The sequence below is a fragment of the Orcinus orca genome, chromosome 12 (genome assembly GCF_937001465.1).
Source record: "Orcinus orca chromosome 12, mOrcOrc1.1, whole genome shotgun sequence".
In the NCBI taxonomy this organism is placed as follows: domain Eukaryota; kingdom Metazoa; phylum Chordata; class Mammalia; order Artiodactyla; family Delphinidae; genus Orcinus; species Orcinus orca.
Window position 1 is genome coordinate 76,140,434 of NC_064570.1, and position 7,345 is coordinate 76,147,778.

At 36.2% G+C, this 7,345-nt stretch overlaps 1 pseudogene; it reads right to left on the minus strand.

Annotated features, from left to right (window-relative positions):
- Positions 1–647: 647 nt before the first annotated feature.
- Positions 648–7,043, minus strand: LOC101275592 (p53 apoptosis effector related to PMP-22-like; annotated as a pseudogene).
- Positions 7,044–7,345: the final 302 nt, after the last annotated feature.

A 7,345-nucleotide genomic window follows, 5' to 3' on the forward strand; every position in this document is an offset into this window, starting at 1 on the left:
TTTCCTCAATGCCATATCAAGTTAACATGAAGCTTAGAAAGAAGTCACTTGTTAAGGTTATTAATTAGAAATTCTCACAAGTAATATACATTTAAGAAATATTTTTGCTTCTTTAAATAGCTGGAGGCTTGAAAAATATTTATTTATTGTACTTCTTTTAGAATATTGGGTCAGTAACAATTTTTACTAATATCTCCCTCTTTTCCTTAGTGCTTAATAGACCTAGTCCATTCCATCCAGGAAAAACAAAAACTTGATTAGGTTACTCAAATTGCTGAAGCCTTCTTATTTTTACCTTATAAAGTGGTATGTCTAATATTCACATTCTTTTACAAATGCAGTATAAATGCAGTCTAATATTCACATTCTTTTACAAATGCAGCATAGATAGTTATAAGAAAATATTGGCATCTTATAGATAATTAGTTGAAAGAGTAAGTCTTGTTTAACTCTACAAGACACATGTAAAATATGAATATAAAACTATAACACCATTTAAGAAACATTTTCTCCCAAATTATTTTAGCACTTTGCCTAGTTTAACTCTATGAACATTGCCATAAAAATAAGTCCAAATTATTCTGAGGAAAACAGTTTCTTTGTAGTCCATCTCAGTAGCAGTGATTTTCTTCTGCTCATTTCCCAACTTAGGTGGATGTGTACAAATACCTGGGCTTGGCATTTCCCTGAAGGCCATCTTCATAGTTGGGAAGGAAACAGAAGAAAGCACAGCCGTCAAGATAATTGTGGCTGCCCATCTGAAGACTTAGGCCCAGTTATAGATGTAGTGACAGGAGGGTTGGTATGAGGTCGAAAGTCTAGGTGTACTTCACATGGTAAATTACAAGGGAGATGATATGGAACACAGCAGCCAGGGCCAGGAAGCCACCATTCAGTCTCAGAAGGACAAGCATTTGGGATCCACAGAGGGCAAAGAAGGAGAGGATGAAACAGATCACCAGGATGATAAAGCTGCAGAAGGGGTTGGTGGCAGCTCCCCTTCCCCACACGTACATCATGACGATCTGGCAGCCATCCTTGTAAGTCCTGCTGTAGCCACCCTTGTGAAAATATCACCATCACAGTGAGAACGTGTGGATATTGTCACTCGATTTAAGCCAGCTGTGTGGCTGGCCATCACGATGATGTCAAAGGCGATGGTGCTTAGCAGAAGCCAGCTAGGCTGCAGGACAGCATCATGTCAGTGCCAGTGTGGAGGAGAGGAGTACATGGGGATCAGACACCACTGGAGAGTGGCCCATGAGTGTGGGCAGCACAACAAAAAGGCCAGAATAGACTTTAAAACAAAGTCTGTAACAAGAGACAAAGAAGGACATCACATAATGATAAAGGGATCAATCCAACAAGAAAATATAACAATTGTAAATATATATGCACCCAACATAGAAGCACATAAATACATAAAGAAAATATTAACAAACATAAAGGGAGAAATTGAAAGTAATAGAATAATTGTAAGAGACTTTAAGTCTCACATACATCAATGGACAGATCATCCAGATAAAAATACAATAAGGATATATTGGCCTTAAATGACACATTAGATCAGATGGAATATATATAGAGTGTGTGTATATATATATATATATATGTGTATATATATATATATATATAACATTCCATTCCAAAGCAGCAGAATACACATTCTTTTCAAATGCACATAGGGCATTCTCTGGGATAGATCACATGATAGGCCACAAAACATATCTCAGTAAATTTAAGAAGACTGAAATCATAGCAAGCATCCTATCTGACTGCAAGTGCATAAGACCAGATATCAACTACAAAAAAAAGTGGAAAAAACAAACATGTGGAATCAAAAAATTTGCTACTAAGCAACCAGTGGGGTCATTGAAAAGTCAAAGAGAAAATAAAGAAATACCTTGAGTTAAATAAAAATGGAAACACAACATTCCAAAATGTATGGGATTTAGCAAAAGCAGTTCAAAGAGGAAGATTAGAGCAAAACAAGCCTACCTCAGGAAATAAGAAAAATCTTAAATAAGTGACTTAACCTTACACCTAAAAAAACAAGAAAAGGAAGAACAAAAAAACCCCAAAGTTAGTAGAAGGAAGGAAATTATATTGATCAGAGTAGAAATAAAGAGACTAAATAAACAGGAGAAAGGATCAATGAAACTAAGAGGTGGTTCTTTGAAAAGATGAACAAAGTTAATAAAGCTTTAGACCAACTAATTAAAAAAAGAGGACCCAAATAAATAAAGTCAGAAATGAGAGAGAAGTTACAACTGACACCACAGAAATGCAAAGGATCAAAGATACTACTACGAACAATTCTATGCCTACAAATTGGAACAACTAGAAAAATGGATGAATTCCTGGAAACATACAATCTCCCAAGACTGAATTAAGAAGAAATAAAGAATATGAATAGAAAGATTACCAGTAGTGACATTGAATCAGTAATCAAAAAACTCCTAACAAACAAAAGTCCAGGAACAGAGGGCTTCACAGGTAAATTCTATCAAACATTTAAAGAAGAGTTAACACTTACCCTTATCAAACTTTTCCAGAAAATTGAAGAGGATGAATCACCTCCAAACTCATTCTATAAGGCCAGCATCACCCTGATAATGAAACCAGATAAAGACACCACACACACACAAAAAAATACAGGCCAATATCATTGATGAATATAAATGCAAAAATCCTCAACAAAATATTAGCAAACCAAATTTAACAACACATGAAAAAGCTCATACACCATGATCAAGTGGGATTTATCTCAGAGATCCAAGGATAATTCAATATCCACAAATCAATCAATTCAGTACACCACATTAACAAAAGGAAGGATAAAAATCTCATGATCATCTCAATAGATGCAGAAAAAGCTTTTGGCAGAATTCAACATCCATTTATAATAAAAATCTCAAAAAAGTGGGTAGTAAGGGAACATACCTCAATATAGTAAAGGCCACATATGACTAACCCACAGCCAACATCATGCTCAATGGTGAAAAGCTGAAAGCATTTTCTCTAAGATCAGGAATAAGAAAAGGCTGCCCATTCTCACCACTTGTTTTCAACATAGTACTGGATATTCTAGCCACAGTAATCAAACAAGAAAAAAAAATGTAAGAAATCCAAATTGGAAAGGAATACATAAAATGTCACTGTTTGCAGATGACATGATACTATATATAGAAATCTTAAAGACACCAACAAAAAACTATTAGAAACAATCAATATTTCAGTAAAGTTTCAGGATACAAAATTAATATACAGAAATTGATTTTATATATATATATATTTTTTGGTTATATTTCTTTACAGTAACAATGAATTAGCAGAAAGAGAAATTAAGAAAACAATCCCATTCATAATTGCATCAAAAGAATAAAATACCTAAGAGTAAATTTAACCAAGGAGGTGAGAGACCTGTGCTTTGAAACCATAAGATGTCAAAACAAGTTGAAATTGACACAAACATATGGAAACATATACCATGCTCATGAATTGGAAGAATTAATATTATTAAAAAGGGGCATTGGCAATCTACAGATTCAATACAATCCCTATCATAATACCAATGACTTTTTTCAAAGAACTAGAACAAATAATTCTAAAATTTGTATGGGAACACAAAAGATCCTCAATGGCCAAAACAATCTTGCGAAAGAAGAACAAAACTAGAGGTACCCTGCTCCCTGATTTCAAACTATACTCCAAAGCTACAGTAATTAAAACAGTATGGTGCTGGCACAAAACAAACACATAAATTAATGGAACATATTAAAGAGACCAGAAATAAACCCACACATATATGGGCAATTAATCTATGGCAAAGAATGCAAGAATACCCAGTGGGGAAAAGACAGGCTCTTATATAAATGGTGTTGGGAAAACTAGGCAGCTTCATGCAAATGAATCAAACTGGACTACTTTCTCACACTGTACGCAAAAATAAACTATAAATGGACTAACAACTAAAATGTAAGACCTAAATCCATAAAACTCCTAGAAGAAAACATTGGCAGTATGCTCTTTGATATTTATCTTAGCAATAGTTTTTTGGATATGTCTCTTCTGGTAAGGGAAACAAAAACAAAAATACATAAATAGTTTTCACCAAACTAAAAAACATTTGCACAGCAAAGGAAATTATCAACAAAACAACAAGGCCACTGACTGAATGGAAGAAGATATTAACAAGTGATATATCTGATAAGGGATTAATATCCAAAATATACAAAGAACACTTACAACTCAATATCAAAAAATCAGGGGCTTCCCTGGTGGCGCAGTGGTTGAGAGTCCACCTGCCGATGCAGGGGACACAGGTTCGTGCCCCGGTCCGGGAAGATCGCACATGCCGCGGAGTGGCTGGGCCCGTGAGCCATGGCCTCTGAGCCTGCATGTCCGGAGCCTGTGCTCCACAACGGGAGAGGCCACAACAGTGAGAGGCCCGCGTACCGAAAAAAAACAAAATCAAACAACCCTGTTAAAAAACAGGCTGAGATGCAAGAGGGAAGAGATAGGGGAACATATGTATATGTATAACTGATTCACTTTGTTATAAAGCAGAAACTAACACACCACTGTAAAGCAATTGTACTCCAATAAAGATGAAAAAAAAAAAAAAAAAAAGGCTGAGGACCCGAAGAGACATTCTTACTAAGAAGACATACAGATGGCCAACAGGCACATGAAAAGATGCTCAACATTACTTATCATCAGGGAAATGCAAATCAAAGTCACAATGAACTACAACCTCACAAAAAGACATCAGATGATTAACAACAAAAAGATAAGAAATAACAAGTATTGGTAAAGGTGTGGAGAAAAGAGTACCCTTGTGCACCGTTAATCGAAATGTAAATTGGTACAGACACAATGGAAAACAGTATGGAGGTTACTGAAAAAAGTAAAAGTAAAACTACCATACAATCCAGCAATTCCACTTTTGGGTATCTTTCTGAAGAAAACAAAAACACTAATTTGAGAAGATATATTCACCATTATGTTCATTGCAGCATTATTTACAACAGTCAAGATATGGAAGCAACCTGTGTCCATTGATAAAGAAGAGGTTGTGTGTGTGCGTGTGTGTGTGCCTGTATAGGTATATGGATATACAAATATATTAACATTTTTTATTAGATTCTTTACGGAGCTCCCCAGAAAGTTAAGAATAATTGTTAGCAGAGCAAGAAAATGTAGGGTTATTGAAAAATGTGGTTGAAATGCTAAACCCCTCCTCTTCCTCATTCTTTAAGTCCCGGTCACCTTTGAGAATCTTTTCGGATTCTTCCAGATGGAGGTATTTGTCTTGCATTTATGCTGTGTTTGCAGTCTTTCTACCACATGCTGTGTGGATGGTAATGCTGCAGGTGTACAGATGGGTTTTGGGGAGTGTTCAACAGTATCTTAAGAGAATATAAGGTGAACTTGGCCCGCACATTCTTCCTTTCTTAGAGGTTTTAGTGTTCTTCACCATTGCATTCCAGAGCCTGGCACAGTGCTTTGCACTTTGTAGGAACTACTTAAGTGCTCAGTAAATGAATGTATGAAGAATGAATGAATGAATGTTTCACCTTGCAGGATAATGCTTAGTAAAATATTTTTCAACCACATAGTTTTGTAAAAGTCTTTTAGTTAAAAGCGTACAAGTGAAAGAAAAATGTGTTACCTTAAAAGAGAAACTGCCTATCTGTTCTTAACAAACTACTGCAAGATGCTGAATCATCAGAAAAGGCTAAGTGATATTACTTACTCAGGATGAAAAGTGCACTAATACATTCTAAGAAGATTTTCAACAGGAAAGTTCACAATTAAAGGTCATGGTACTTTAAGAGCCAAATACCTCTCAGCACCAGAAAGCAAAGTTAAATGGGCAACCTCATTTTCTATGCTTTCTGCACAATTGTACTTCCATTGTCATTAATGTTTTAAATACAAATTTCCATACACTGGTCCTTCATGGGATCACATTTTCCTTCTAGAAATGCCTACTGTACTTTTGCACAGGATGGTGAAGGAAGATTTTTCTGAAGGGATGAGGTTATGATGAACTAAATGAGTCGTATGGAGGGAAGCCTAAAGCAGGAGGGAAGCTTGGCAGGAGCTAGGGTGGGAAGGCCATGCCCCCCAGAAGGAAGGCATTGTTCTGGCTCTTGTGTCCTTCCCACTGAGTCCCTGCTATTCAATGGGAATTGTGGTGAGGAAGAGCCTGGTGCAGCCATGTGGGTTGGCAGTTCATAGGTCCAGAGGTAGAGACAGTAGACTTTTATGGGCATAAGACCTCAGTCTGGCCCAAAAGATAAAGGTTTCTGATCCCTGTTCTATGTAATAAAGCCCTTACATCCTTTCAGACAAACATAACTAGCCCAAGTATCTCCCTTTACTCATTTGCAAAATAAACAATTCTTCAATTAGAATACAAAATCATTTTTTTTTTGTTAGGCACATTTATGTCCACAAAGGCCAAGCTTTCATGTAAGGTTAGGATAATTTTTTTCAAATAATTTAGGCATTAATACAATAACAACAACAGATTTTGATAGCCTGAATAACTAAATTTGCAGTTTGCATTGATTGAATTCACTGGATAAGTGCACATTTCTCTTCTTTCTCCTCTCGTGGACCCGCAGCAGAGTCTTTGAACAAATGTTAAATGATGGAAAACTTTTGTTTATTGTGTAATTCAATAGCCCAGCATTAGAGCTGCTCATTAGGAGGTTGTAAGATGCAGTGACAAGGAAAATTACAACTTTCTTGTGCTGACTGGCACAAACAGTGGAATTAATTCCTGTTGTCCCTCAGTCATACAGAAGTATGAAGTTGCCATGCAAGGATCAAACTGAAGATTTTTTTAGGAGGAAACAATAGAAAAGGGGAAAAAGAGAAAGATTGTGAGAGAAGATTACGTTTATTGTGACAAGCTTTATCGCTCCAATATCAAGTTCGCTCCTTGGGGCTGAGTGAAGAGAAGAAAGAAGTACGGAGGCGAGAACCAATAAGAAAAGCCGTGTGATGGGAGCAGCAATATTTCCAATCATTTATCATTGACACTCCCAAATGAGTGTTTGGGAATTAAATTATCTTGTCATTTCCCTAAGGATTGAAGTCATGAGTAAGGAAAAAAGAAATCAAACTCACACCCTCTTCTCTGTAAAATCAGCCTGTTATTCAAGCAAGTGAAGTCCATATCACGGCTGGTTCTAAATACAGGATTGCTTCATTACTTCTTAAACTCCCTGTCACGTATATCGGTTCTTGCTGAAAACATCAGATAAGATGGCTATCTGGATTCCCTGGTTTTGAATACTGCTCTGTGTAAATAATATGCTTGCCATTTCTA